Below are 15457 nucleotides of genomic sequence, written 5' to 3' on the forward strand. Positions count from 1 at the left end.
TGATTTCCCGACAAATGTGAAGGAGAAAATAAATCTGATGTTGTTTAAGATGCTGAACCTTTCCACGTAGTGTACACCAAGGAAAACATGGTGACTGTCCAAAGTCCTGGAAAGTCTGTTACCAGAGACCATTCTCACTTTCGGCATTTGATTCATCAGTAGTATGATCTAAATGGTGAAGGAAAGACTGAACCTAAAAACTCTGTGACTGCTGTTACCTCTTCAATGTCTTCGAAAGTCTCTGACACCGAAGATGACAGCTACCAGCTTCTAGTAACCAGATCAGGTTGAATAATTAAAGAAACAAGAAAATTGATCGAAGAGATGTAATTGGACATACACACAAAAACAATACAAAGATTCCCTTTTCCATAAAATTTAAATAAACTAATGAAGTTTATGAAATTACGTTGCAGCTCCAATATTTTACCAGACACAATTCATACAATCCGTGATTTAAAAAAAGATATAATCATAAGGTTTCTACATAGCTAAATTACAGATTACAAATAACAAATAATTATCAAACAATGAGTAACATCTAGAGGAGGATGTTGTATGGTCTGAATGTTTTATTATTCTTGTTAGCAAAATCAATATTTCATCCACAAAAAGATTTCTTACTGGGTACATTAAATCAATACACATTCATTATACATGAGTTAAAAACATTTGTTGATTCATCAACACATTTAATAAACTACAATTGTTTAAAAAGCAAACCAAACTAACAAACTTTCGATGTGGTGTTTAGGTGTTTCGGCACCTTCTTCAGGACAATAGCTCAGTTGAAGTTCTCTGAATAAACAATATAAAACTATAGTTAAAAAACAGTTTTGCTAACAGTCAATTAACACATTCCCTATTTTTTATATATTCAGAAATATATGTTTTTAGTTGCATGGAAACTTAACAAAGGACATTTTTCTTCCACGGTTACTCATAGTGTCTGGTAATTTTTATTATTAAGTTAATGTCAGGGACAGTTCACCACTCTCACCCAACCTCTGTGCCATGGAACCTAATAGCATCCAGTTGGCTGGTTTCTATATTCCCTACATAAATGGCTAGGGATTGCAAAAATACCTGTTGGGTATGAAACTGATGCCCCTTGTTGATTAGTTTGGGGTCTTCAATTCAATTCATTTTCGCAAATCTTTTTTTTTAAATTGGAAGAAAAACGATTGATTCTAAAGAAAGGGGAAAGAAAGGAGGAGCAAGGTTCAACTGACTCTCCAATACTTTCTATGCTGTTTTGTTACACAATAAAGTTGGCACAATCTTATTACTTGCTAACCCACCTTATTGGTCTGGGTGTTTTAATTACAAAGCACCGTTTTCACTGAATGGTAATTCACCTGGGTAGAAGAAATCCTGAGAGTGGGTCTGCAGCGATATGAAGAATTTCTATATATAACTGTGGTTTTCATTTATCCTATGATTTTTCAATTAAAGAACTTTTTAGCAAACTCCCACCTGTATTTGTTCTTATCACTCTATACGGACGTTGCATTTTCTATTCAATATAGCGACTGTGCTGTAATGAAAGAGCGACGGTTTCAAAAGTTTATAACAGGAAGAATAGGTTTTATATTCCCTTACTCTCATTTTAAGCGGATTTGTTCAGCATATCTCACCTAAAATGGAGTTTAATGAAATTTCAGCTTCAATTAATGGTATTTCGCTATGTCCAGGAATAATCAGTAGAAATCTATGAAAAAATATGTTATGTTTTATTTATAGATCAACAGTCTGCAAAGACATTTAGGTTTATCTAAACCTTACGTTTGAATATGGAAAGGATTTTACCTTCAAATGTGGACATTTTGGCTTTCCAGTCTTTATATTGGTAACCTGCCTACTTCAATCAGTGCATATGCCACATTAATCTATTAAATTAAAATATAAGTTTTTAGTTAGATAGCGGTGCAAAATGTTAACGCAACCTTATTACTATCCCATGTTCCTCCCAAAGTTGATAACAGAGGCCCATTATTGTGTCACTATGGTTTGGACATCGCAACGCAAATCATTAAAATAAATGTAGTGCTAACTATTAATCGTTACAGAGACTTTCTTAAGAAAATTTACAAAGGTTAGAGAGTTGATGCAATAATGAAACTCTATCTCTTTTTCATAACACTCTTATAATTTAGTTGAATATCAGGCGGCAAAGTATCCCCCTTTCCCTTGCTTCTGATTTAGTATCTTACCTCCAAGACCAGAAAGAGGTAGTGATCATCCGTATCGCTCTCCCACCGTCAGTGTTCAACAAACGGGCTGATGCGGGCGTCTTTTTTAAGTCTGCATCTTAGTGTTGTTGTTTTATGACGTTTTTGCATTATACTGTGCACCTGTGCTAACATGCCTATAGGTACTGCAGCCCTATTATTCAAGTGTGTTAAAACAAGGGCGGGCATCTTTAAATGGGTATCTCATTGTTAATCTATATTGAGTTTTTAGAGATCCAACGGTTACCACCTGATTCATGCCATTCTATTTGATTATCCCCTTACAGTCATTAATTGTTTAGGGGCATCATGTCTTACAGATACTTCTTAATACTTTTATGAAATGTTTTGCCCGTACCACGATTATATAGAATCAAGGGCGGTCATCTTGTAATGGGTTATTCCTTACATGGTGGCCATTTTGACTACAAGGGGTCGGAATATATTTCAGTTTCAATTCTTGATAAATTCCAAAGTAAAATTGTACCGGTAGAAATTATTTTGAATCACATGCCAACACTCACAAGAAAATTTATAGATAGAGGTTACCCAAAGCAGCTAGTCACGAAAGCGTACAAATGCGCAAAATATTACAACAGGGACAGTCTATTTGAGCCCAAACAAAAGCGTGGCTGTCCGCAGTCTGCTCACTGTGCCATTTCTTCTCTAGTTTCCGGCAGGCTCGTTTGGAGGCTAGGAGTTCTGGGGTGAACCAGATGGCCCTCTTGTTGGTGTCTCTGTAGGAGGGTTTCTTCAGCAGGGTGAGGGTGTTGGCGCAGTCGTCAATCCAGCGTCTGAGGCTGTGGGCAGCGTCGTCGGTGTTGGAGGGTTCGGTGGGTGGGCTGAGAGTGAGGTTTGTGTGTAGTTGGTCTTCGGTGATTTTGCTTCTGCAGCGGCGAGGGATCTGTTGGGTGCGGTGGTGAGTGGTGGATTTCTGGTAGGTGAAGTGGATGCAGCGGTGGTCAGTCCAGAGGAGTTCAGTGGTGTGGCTGAAGGAGACATGGGAGCTTGAGGAGAAGACGGGGTCGAGCGTGTGGCCAGCGGAGTGGGTGGGCGTTGTGACGAGTTGCTTCAGTCCGAGATTGGCAAGGTTATCGATCAGGGTGGTGGAGTTGCTGTCATTGTTGTTCTCAAGGTGAAAGTTCAGGTCTCCGAGGAGAATGTAGTCTGTGGAGGTCAGGGCGTGCCGGGTGATGAAGTCGGCGATGGAGTCGCTGAACTGGGGTCGGGGTCCAGGGGGTCTGTAGACGTGGGTGCCTCTGAGGGTGGAGTTGGGGTCTGTGTGGATCTGGAAATGCATGTGTTCAGCGGTGCTGAGAGTGTCGTCGGTGCTGGCCGAGACCCTGATGCTGTTCTTGTGGATGATGGCGATTCCTCCTCCGACTGTTGGTGCAGTCTCTGCGGGTGATCTTTTATCCATCTGGGATGGCAATGGCGGGTGCGGAGAAGTTGTTCATCCAGGTCTCTGTCAGGAAGGCGATGTCCGGGGATGAAGTGTTGAGCAGGTCCCAGAGCTCGACGGCATGTTTGCGTGCGAAGCAGGTGTTCAGTAGGATGCATCGGAGATGATTGTGGCCTTTCTTGGCGGGGGGTTCGGCAGCTCTGAGGCTGGTGCAGCTGCAGTTCCGGCAGATGAAGGGACCCTGTGTGCATTTTGGGGTGGCTTTGAAGCAGGTGTGGGTCTGTCCGGAGTTGAGAGCGTGGAGTGTGCTGGCATCATAGTGGCAGCGGTCGTCGTGGTGGGTGCGGGGGCCAGGGGTTCTGGTGCTGGGCGCGGACCGGGCAATGGATGGCGCAGACGGGCTTGCCTTCGGCGTGCCAGCGGCGCGGCCGCACAGCATTTGCCATATATGGGGAGGTGGGAGGGAGGAGCAGCTGGGAGGCGGGAGGCAGGGGCAGCGAATGGGCGGTGAGGGGGACGGGGCTGCAGGGGACACAGTTGCAGGAATGGGAGCGGCAAGGGCACCGAAGGCAACCGGGCACAAATCAGGGGGCAATGAGGGGGAACAGAAGGCAAAAGAGGGCACAGCATGAAGGGGCAACGAGGGGAACAAAAGAAAAACAGGCACAGAAAAGAATACAGGCAAAAGGGGGGACACAGACAACAGCGGTCACAGAAACCAGAAGACAGTAAGGGCAGTTCAGCGACAGTGATACAAACCTAAAGCCTACCACTGGCCACCAGGGATGAGGCGCAGGTGGTAGCCTGCGGGTGGAGGAGGGCCTCAACTTCTTCAGCAGCGGCAGCAGGGCAGGGTCAGGACACACAGGTGGAGCTGTGTGGTGGGGGAGCGACCTACCTAACAAGGTCAAGGGTATTATGGTAGCCTCTCTGAGGTGTCTTGGAAGGATCCCCTCTGCCCTAGCAGTATAAAACAGCTTCCTCAGGGGGCCAATAAGTGGCTTTTGGCACTTTAAACAAATCTAGGGGATATCTATTGGGGCCCAGGTGTCGTGTAGCTCCTATAAAAAGTATACAGGGTCTGCGCGTTCAGACCACATACACTGGAGGATTGGTGTCACACTAACTCTGATCACCCCGGATATGTTGGCCTTTTATACCAACTAGCTCACAGTGCCACTAGAATCTCCTCTTACCAAGGAGAGAATAGTTCCTGGCACCCATCGAACATGACAACCCTGATCCCTCAGGACTGTGGAAATAATATACTACCTTTCACTCAGTCACTCGTGCTTACTTAGTCTGTCTCAGAGAGATACACAAAATAAAAAGGCTGGACCTTTTCAATAAGCATGTATTGAACAGCTGTTATTCTGGTGTAGAATAGATGTGCTGCAACAACCGTTGAACAGTATAAAACATAAATGATTAACAGTACTATAAAGGTAAATGGAGGGTATAGTTCTACCATCTTACTATAATCATGAGTACATTTAAGTATATAAAACACATGATAAAAGGTGCGTACTCCTATGATGCCTCCCTAACTAGATGTACCTAAGTGTACCTAGCATGTGTGTAGGTGTTGAGTGAGGAATCCCTCTAGGATTTAGTCAACCCCATTGCCTGAAGTGTGAGACTATGGGACCCTGTCCTGGTCTCGAGCTGTACACCCCGCGAGCAATGTTAGACCACTGCAAGCTAGAGTGTCTGTATGCAGGAACCTCAGCATCTCTGGTCAGTGTGTCTTCGGGGAAGTCTCAGTCTCCTCTGTCTATCTTAGCAAGATGTGATGTATATATACCCATAGGTCTCCCCAGGGGTCCTACCTTGCTGTATTACTGTGTCAGCCTAAGGATGATGTCGGGCATGAACTTTAAACATAGATATTATACAGGAGATGCTAGTCCCGCTGTGCTTCCAAGAAAAATCATGCATAATGTATGAGATTTCGAACTAGGGAAAACCTGCGTTCTGATTGCAGTGTTGTATCTAGATAAAAGGTCAGTTCCTGTAAACCATGACAAGTGTAATGTAGGGAAGAATATAGGTGAAGGGCAATGAAATTACCGAGGCCTATATTATGGTACCTATATGGAATATAAAACGGGGCTTTGCAACACTGCAACTGTGTCAGGGCCTCCGAGATTTTTTCTTCAGTCAGTTCACCCCACAACAATGTCCTGTGCAGAAGCCGTAAGGTCCCCAATAAAACTGTTTAAGTCACCAACTGCCAAGTTCACTCCTGCAGAGTATAGGTCACCCAGATAATCTGTGAAGGCCAGTGTCCCCAGCTGACTGGTACTCCCCACCCATGTCCATGTTAGTCTCTTCTCTCACTGGGACAGTCAGGCCAGGAGTTTCCCTGCCTTATTGCCCATCTCATACAGTCTACTCTGTTGGGCATGGTACAGAGCTGTAGCCTCCTGCATCACATGACACATATAATCCTCCTTTGCCATTTCTATAGAAATTGCCAAGTCAGAGTTCGGCGTCCACATGTATTCAGCCTCCAAGTCAACCAGCTGACTCTCTACCTCCTGAATCTTTTCTCCTCCTGCTTCCTCCTCTTCCTGGCTACATGGGTTATAAATTGACCCCTGATTATTGATTTGTATGCTTCCCACAGAACGGTACTCAAGTCCACTGTCCCATCGTTTTCCTTATAGTAGTGATTTGTTTCTTACAGGACCAACTTCCTCATGTCCGAGTCTGTAAGGTCCCAGGGGTACAGCCACCACTTAGGTTAGGACCACTGTGTCTGCGACCAGAGGCTTGTCACTAAGGGAGAGTGATCGGAGATGCCCCTCAGTAGGTACTTTATACCGTCAAGTCTGCCCTGTTGCCAGTCAGGTACCAGCATGTAGTTGAGGCGTGACATAAACCGAATCTGGTTGTAAACATATGAATATTGTTGTCGGAAAGGGTGTGTTACTCGCCACAGGTTGACAAGGACAAAGGCCTTGTCAAAGGTGGAAAGGTGGTTATTGTTTCAGGAGGCAGTTTCAGAGTTGGTAACCCCATCAAGTCCACTATGCGCTGTGAGATTCAGGCCCCCCGGACCAGCAGGAGGGCACCCCCTTGTCTGAAGGTCCAGAGAGGAGTACCAGGAAGCCAGTACCAGGGTCTACCCATTCCAATTCCCACTCACCACTGCCTGGCAGCCCCCTGGTCAACCCAGGTCTTAGTGACTAGAAATGGGAAAAACTGGTGGACCATGATGCCGATTCCTCTAGAGCCCTTCAAAAATTCAGATAATTCCAACATTTTGTATCTGCACCTATCACAAAGCCTGCATTTATCACCGGCCAGATGGGTCTATTGTAGTACAATCACATCTGGTTGTACATGAGGAGGTACTGTATCATGACCCCTCACTTTACCTTGTTCCCTAGGCCATTAATATTTCAGCAGAGTTCCCTAAGGGCCTGGCTTTTCCAATCAGAGCTATATGCCTCAGCTATTAAAATGGACCGGTCCATGTGGAAGCCCATACCCCCCTCCTCACCACTCATCTGTGCGCAATTGCCTGCATGCCAAACTCCTATGTATCAAACAAACCCACTGACCCCATTTCCTCATGCCACGGGAACTAAGACTACTGGCCAACCCAATGATAGAGGTGCCTATCACCCCCTTACCATAGCTAGTAAAGCTGCCTCCATGGCAAATGTGAATGTATTCATTCTTTCAGCAGGGAAGCGCCCTGCAGGCTTAGGCTATATTGTACCCATCTCTCCCACTTATCCGTGGTCCCTCCCAATCCAGTGTACCATCAGTACACCACATGCCAGCTTCAAGGTGAAGTCAGATACTGGAGTCCAAGGTCATTGGCATGACCACCAGCAGGAGAGGATCCAACTCCCCTTCAGAGCCCATGGACTCCTTATAGGATTTACCAGAGTTTCCATCCAGTGCCTCCCCCCCGTTGGCTGCCACTTCAGACTGTCTGTGGTAAATGTCTGTCACCACCCTGGCAATCTCCACCTCAGCATGGTTCTGCGAGGAAGCTGCTGTCATGTGTCTAATGGTGCAACCCCTTCCTGCTCCAGCATGGTGAGAGATCTTGCCCCCCCCTTACGGGGCGCAGGGCTTACCTTAGCCTTCAGCCAGTCCCAAACCTTGGCTGCTATGGTAAAGAAGAATGAATCCCCACTCGATAATGCACAGTTTTAGACCGAAAAAGCAGTTTGTACTTCAGGTCAAATTGCCTCAGGTGTTTCTACACAGTGAAGAATTTCTCATGGTGCCTCTGGACAGCAGTGGTATAGTCAGGGTAGATGTTCACAGAGCCCCCCAGTAAACGCCATATCCTGTGAGCCCTCGCCACTTTCAGAATATTGTCCTTGTCCAGAAAATTGAACACATGCACCACTATTGGTCATGGTGGCAGGCTGGGGACCCTGTACTCAGTCCACCTTGTAGAGCTTAGACACCTTACACTCAAAGACAGTTAAACTGGGCCACCCCCCCACCAACAGCTCCATACATAGGCCCTCTGCTTGGTCCGGCATCCCCACTATGCGCACACTTTTGCGTCTTCAGCGTCTTTCTGCGCCATCCAGTTTTTCTCTGAGGAAGGTTACCTTGTCTGCCAATTTCCTATGGTACACATGCAGTACATTAAGATCAAGGGCCACAGAATCTGCCTTTGCCTCCTGTGTAGTTTTAGTTTCCAGGAGTGCCACTAGGATTTTGCTCATGTGGGCCTCCAGCCTGGTGTCCAGGAACTCTGGGCCTGGCCACTGGCTCTCTTCCCCATCCCAAGGGGGGCGGCATCTGGTATCAACCTGACTGCTTTCAAGTGCACCATACTGAGGGTAGGCTCCTCCAGTCAGTCTGCAGCAAAAGGGGGGGCATACCAACCCTACAGTTCTCCAATGGCAAGGGGCACTGATGAGTACAGGGCTGCCATTCCTGCTCCACAGGCTGATCAGGACTCTTCCGTTGTCAGCAGGGATCGCCCCCAGCAGGGCGCAGGCCACATTACCTGCAGGGGTCCTGCCCCCCCTCACTAAGACCCGAGAACAGGGCACACCTGGGCCCAGACCCCAGCAAGCAGGCAGGGCAAGCCACCACAGAAGTCGCTAAATCGACCCCTAAAGGGCATAAACACTTCTCTCACAGCTTCATTTGTCTTCTCCTGGCACCAGCAGCACTTGCTGCCTGTCACTACTCTCGCCAATCCCTAGTGGGCCATCTCCAGCAGGGCCATACTCTACTCTGTCTGGAGGGGAGGGGACTTGGCCCCCTCAGTGCCACCCTTCCCTACCAATCCTCCAGGCGGTTCTCCCCATGAGCCGGCAACAGCATGGGGGCAGCACCCACAGTACTATCAGGCCTGTGGTTCCGATGAGGCACAGGGTCAGACTGATTTGCATATGGCCATGTCTGAACTGGGGTGGCAGAGTGGGCTAAAGAATGGTGATGGATCAAACCCAGATCTCTTGACTGGGTGTGAGTGTCTGATTGGTTCTGATGCTCCGTCCATCACCACCCCCTTTTACCGATTCATTCCATGACACTGCATCCACACCACTTTGACTCCTTTGCTCTCAGCGGTAGGCGGTGGGCTATGAGCACCTCATTTGATTTGGCTTCCCCAGGGAGCAATGTCACACCGTCCTTGTACTCCGGGAGGTGCAGTGGACTGCTAAAGTAAATGTCTGCAGGGTTTCTAACACCAGAAGGCAGAATCAAGCAGCCACCACCATCTTTGGCCAACCCACACTTCTCTAATTTCTTCATTTTTGTTTTTAATATTCAGCCATTTCTTTATAGTTTCACAACTATCTTTTTGTTGTGATATTTGTGTTTTATATATAGGACATCGACTTTGGGTTTTTCAATATATTTTAGACAATATTTTGGGGCACACTTATATTGATGTCAGCATTATATCCTAGACGTTTGTGAACAATAAGTGATGCAAAAACTGAAGGTCATTGTTAAACATGACTGAGATACCTAGAATAAAAAGGCACGTCTTTGAACAGTAGTCTTTATTAATAAAGTCTTGTTTACTGCTGAATGATGCATTAGATATGTAGAAAAATGGTTCTGATTCATTTAGTACCCTAGATTTTTCTGCCTTTTGTACTACTGGTCTTATGTACTCGTGCCATTAATGAGTCTGACTACCTGAGTCTCATCCACTGTAAGCACTGTTATAATGGATTGAGAGTGCTAACTGCCAGTGTCCACCTTTTAAGTTAAGGTCCGCTGCTATGAAGTTAGGAAAATAAGCGCTGGACTGGTTACAGGTATACACGTGTGCACATGAATGCAGGCTGATCATGTAAGACTATTGTCTAGCTCAGACCGTTGTCTGTGTATAGATAGCCAACTGAAGAAGGAACCCTTTTAACTTTGTGTAGGCCTTATAAAGTGAGTGTCCATTAATCATATGAGTTGGTACATCTGTAGTGATTATGACATGCGTGTGTGCTTCAGTGTATTTCCCACTACTTCTGGCGTGGAAAAGCTGATCCCGATAAGGACAAAGGGGAAATGCCAGGCCTCTGGAGCCATCACTGGAAGGGCTTCCCTTTGAAGTTTTGGAGGGAAGAGACCAAGCAGCTGTGGCAGTTAAAAGATCACTTCGCATGACCAAGCCTAATAAATACTTTACACCTTGCCCTAAATTAAGATTGTCTACGCTATGCTAGATCTACCAGGGGATTCAGCTCAGGTGAACTTAGTGAGTTTTTGGCTTCACCTTGACAGGATAGTGTTTTTATTTGTTGAGGGGGACAATATCCACTCGAAATAATGATCCACTTTCTTACAAGCTCATTTAATTGATTGTAAATGTGAATTCCCTAATGTATCTTCCCATTACAAAAAAGTTAATTCCTCTTGAATGTTTCACAATTCATTTTGATTGTGGTGTACGTCTTTCACGAGACCTAATGTTATAAGGTTAAGAATGGAAACACCCATTAGTAATATGGTATTTGAAATTTTGACTGCATTACAGTTGATACTAGGCCTGGGCGATGAACTACCCTCCATTCTCGTACTTTCCGGAGTTGTCTGCACCCCGCACTCTGCGAAGCTCGCGGAGTGCATAAAACTCTGCTTCGCGTAGTGTAGCTGAGTTTTTTCCCTGCTCGCAATCACAAACGGTAAGTTCGAGAGCACGAGCTGCCGCTCAAGTAGAATTTTTAACTGAGCGGCAGGAAGACCAGCGCGAACGGCAGTTTGCACTGCACTCTGCCACTTGCGGAACTCCGCTGAGTTTTTCTGTAACTTCGCAGAGTTACAGGTAGCAAAACTTCAGGAACTACGCCCAGGCCTGGTTGATACTAGTTTGAATAAGTCAGCAATTTTGTTTTTCCTGTTTTTCACTTCACAATTAAAAATATGTGTATATTATTAGAGATGCGTAGACACAAAAATATTTTAGGAAGTGCCTCTTTGGTTGATTATATCCATGGTAGTCATTTATAAATTTCCTCTAGTTTTGATTGGAGTCTTGTTGCTACCGAAGTGCACAAATTCCCTTGTGGTCTTCTTTCAAAGATGTAATGATTGCTGGATTTCCAAAGGTTTCGAAACCTGGAATCATTATTGATTTATTTTTCCAGATCTCTTGGAGGCATAATATATTGAAAGTTGAGATAAATATTGATGCATTCTGATGCCTATTGAGTTGTGTCCATCCTGCTATTTTTTTAGGATGCATTTTCACTTGATTGTTGACTTCAAAATGCTTTTATGCATAATTGAATGTTAGGAAATATTTGTCTTGAGGGATGCAGAGCCATCCACTTAGTGATGTCCTTTTTTGTAGAGATACTACCATCCATGTCCAATCTTTTTTTTGTTGTGTTCATTTTTTTTTAGCGCAGACAAGTTTTGTATTACCTGTCATGTGGATAGGTGTTATGATCTTTGGGTTTTAATTTCTGCATTTTCAATTCTCCACTTTCCTTAATATTTCTAACATTTTGAATTTGATATCTATCACTGTAATTCGTATCTTTCGTGATGTTTTTATATTGACTGGATATAAGTGGGTATTGTTCTAGTTTTGGTAGAAATATTGAAATGGCCCACTTCTCAAATGTGTATCTATGAGCTGGATGTTTTAATGTATTCTTGCATTCTCAGGGTCAATTTTGTGGTTTAATTGTTTCTGCCTGCTTGTGGGAGCAAAGTTGCTATATGTATTATTGACTCTCTGGAGAAACAATAGGCTGGGAAAGAGCTTTTACATGTTTTAATATGTTCACATGGTTTAGGAGGCCATGACATCCTCTAGATGGAAACTGAGGAGTCAAAGGAACTGTTAAACACTAAGGGGATCATTACGATGTCGGGCGGAAAGTCTCCGCCCGATAGTCGGAATCTTCCCGACCGCATTGGAGCCCTTCTGACTGACTTGGTCGGTTTACAGTCCGACCGTCCAATTACGATGTTTGCGGTCAGAGCATGCACCAGTCGGTCATTCCGATTCGGTTCAGAGCAACTCGTGGATTATTCCTATTTGTCGGAACCGCACTGTAACCCCCTATGGACGATGTTTCTGCCATCAGGATTATGATGTCGGTTTCCAACAGCCTTTCTGCATCCGCCGTCTGACATGGAAAGGCTGTCAGAAAGTGACTTTGGGGGCCCCTTGCAGGGCCCCCTAGCCTCCGCGGCCTACGGTTGGTGGCCATGGGGGTAGCTAAGGTATCCCCCTGTGAAACCCTGCATTGTGTGGCAGAGACAGGGTGCAGGGTTTTCCACAAACACCCTATTTCCCCATAGGGGCCTGTGTTTTGGCTGGCTCTTGGGCTTAACACGAGCTCCCACTGGAAACAATGGAAATAAGGCTGAACAGCATTCTGTTGCATCGTAATCCGGGGAACGGAACCGCCGACCGCAAGTCGATCGGTCCCGATTCCGAGACGGTGTCGGGCGGAGGCTTTCCACCTGACATCGTAATGAGCCCCAAAGAATCTTTATTGACTTAATTATCCATTTGCCCTTATGATTGATCCACTAATTCAGTGTTTCGGAACCTTTTAACTTCTCTGAACCCCCACTGAATACCTACTCGAAGACAGGGACTCCCACAAAGCAATTTCTATCATTTGAACTTCAAAACAATACATAGAAATGCATAAACAAGTATACCTCAAACAAATAAGAAATGTGAAAATTAAATCTAAATGTTAATGGGAAGGTTTGCTCTTTTCAAAATGGAGTTCAATTTCTAAAAGACTAAGTGAGATGCTGGACTTTAGCATATCATTTTGTCTGTTTTGCTCTTAATGCAGGCACTCGTTTTGATTAAGGTTAACGGTATTTTTCGATGAAGCCATAAAATTTCCATACTAGATTTCATGTGGTTTTTTTTTCCCGAAGTTTTTATATAGCGCGAACTTGACCCAAAAATCAGGTATCAGAGCGCTTTACATGAGCACCAGTTGCTTTACATGCGGACACATTATTTTTTTTTGTTAGGCACGGGGAGATTAAGTGATTTGCCCAAAAACACAGGCTCTTGAGCAATGTTGCTGAGGCTCGAACCCCGTTCCCCAGATTTGAAGTCAACCACCCTAACTGTGTTGTACCTGAGTTGCTACACAAATCAGCATAAAAATACCAACTTACGTTTTAGCTTCAAATGTCACATTCTGATGCTTTTCAGAGTTTTATTAAAACTTTACATTTTTTATTATACTTTATTACTCTGCTAATATTTTGTGGTCGAGCTGCAGCGCACATGCGCTGCTGCAAGCCGTGCTGTAATCAATACTATGACTTTTTTTCCAGTCTGTTCCTTCCCATATGTTGACTCTACTGTCCTTCTTCTTTGCACCGTATAATTTGTTGGCTTTGCCGGAACGTCGCTTCCCTTCAAGTCTGAGGCGCACCCTTAAAGTACAGTTTTTATATGCTTTGCTTTTTCAGCTGTTGTGTTAGAGAACTATTTTCTTTTCATTCTTTACTTTCCCTCATAGCTGCCACTCGTCAGTGCTTGCTCTTGGGTGCGCGTATGTGTAATTGTACCACTGCTCATCAGTGCTTGCTCTTGTGACTCGCATCCTGATGCCAATAAGCATTTTACAAGCTTACTCATAAAAGCATTTTGTAAATTAAGTGTCCACTTTTTCCCCATCGCCGCTGCTGGTCACTGCTTGCTCTTGGGTGTGCTTATGTGTAATTGTTCTGCTGCTCATCAGTGCTTGCTCTTGTGACTCACACCCTGATGCCAGTAAGCATTCTACAAGTTTACTCATAAAAGCATTTTGTAAATTAAGTGCCTGCTTTATAAAGTAGTACTATTGTCAATTTTTGCTTTGCCAATGCTTGTTTGAGGACAACATGTGCCCTCCTGTGTGCATGCACACCAGTACCTGCACGGAGTGGACTGCAGCAGTCCATGTCGTGGAGGTATTGCCTTTGAAGTTCCCATTGTGGTGCCCATTTATTAGGCACCGCCCTGGGAACACCAAAAAACCGCCTGCTACACAAGAGAAACCTGCTAATCTGGTGGGCGGTTCAAACATGGGTTTGGCATTGCTGGAGAGGAGCGGTCCCACTCCTGCACCACCAAACTCAATTTTGCCCTTTGTGTTGATATTCTATTATCAAATGTTGTTTTAGATCTTCTAATGTTGTCTTTGAAATTATTAGGCATCTGATCATTTATCTATTAGAGGCGCACAAGAAAATGATACTTTGGCATGCTTAACTTCCTCTTGGGCCCTGTAAGGATTTGGTAAGGGATTATAACTTTGGTTAGAAAGATGGATTCAAGCTTAACTTGAACTTATTTTTATTACAGATTTCTTAAAAACAGGAACACCAATTTACACTTCTGTATTCTACTGTTAAATGTTAAATGAACTATGTCAAGTACATTAAGGTCAAGCAAAAAACAAATCTGGGAAATCTGAGTAGGGGTAAGAAAAAAATTAATTAAAAAAGTCTCACTCTCTTTTTCCTCTCTACCACTTACTCATTTAGGTCATTTCTCTTGAGCAAAGCATTTCTACAAAACTAACTTACTTTTGTTACCCATTTTATTGTTTGTAATTGGGGTCCATTTTGACTCAGTTATAGACGCCTCGCCTTTTCTCTTCTCCTCCCCGCTGCTGCCAGCTCTGCAATTGTACATCAATCTGAGTAAGCCACATTCGTCCTGGAGCGTTGTGTGGACTGATCGCCTCTCCGGTCCGGACTGCGATGAGGAGACACAGCAGCTCTGAGTAAGGCCTCCTCTCGACTGGAGGCATTCAGCTTACTTCATCTTTTCACCCAGTCTAGATTACTGGTTTGGGCTCCTCTCCAACTGGGATGCATGTGTTTTCCTCCTCCTCTTCATCTCTTTTTTCTTCTGAGTTCATTTACTGGGGGAGAAACAGAAGTCCTTCTTATATGAACAGGCATGATTATGTAGTATACTAAAATACGATTTCTATATTTTGCAATGCATAAATTGAAGGTAAGTTGTATATTGTAGGAATTAAAGTAAACTTCTAAAAAACTTCCAACGGGCACAACAGGTAATCACACCAATCAATTTCTGTGGCCTATGGCCTTGTGCACTTTTAGCCTTGTGACACTTTGTAGCCCTTTTGTAACATATAGCGACTGAACAGTGACTTCTGGCCTTTTAATATGGATAAGTAGCTGGGCAGCCAATATAAATCTCTCTGCTAAATAGGTTGCAGTTGGGATGATAGTGTAAATTGGTGTGCCCCTATTGCTGCTTCCTATTTTTGCCAGGCAGTTCCATATAAGTTTCAAACATGGTCAAACAAGATTAAGGACATTCATCAAAAGGATCTAGTAATTGCCAAAACAGTCCAGAGAGGATTAGCAG

The 15457-nt window shown here is 44.4% G+C and overlaps 1 long non-coding RNA gene across 2 annotated transcripts in view; it reads right to left on the reverse strand.

The window, feature by feature from the left end:
• Positions 1 to 541: 541 nt before the first annotated feature.
• Positions 542 to 15457, reverse strand: part of LOC146831253 (uncharacterized) — a 107709-nt gene continuing 92793 nt past the window's right edge. The window contains exons 3-4 of one of the 2 annotated variants that reach the window (XR_014961536.1): positions 14641 to 14981; positions 542 to 798 (exon numbers count right to left, since the gene is read on the reverse strand). This is a non-coding gene — a long non-coding RNA (uncharacterized LOC146831253). Of the gene's footprint in view, positions 799 to 13748; positions 14982 to 15457 lie in introns of those variants that run through there. The other variant, XR_014961535.1, reaches the window with a different exon arrangement.

The sequence above is a fragment of the Triturus cristatus genome, chromosome 5_1 (assembly GCF_964204655.1).
Source record: "Triturus cristatus chromosome 5_1, aTriCri1.1, whole genome shotgun sequence".
Classification (NCBI taxonomy): Eukaryota; Metazoa; Chordata; class Amphibia; order Caudata; family Salamandridae; genus Triturus; species Triturus cristatus.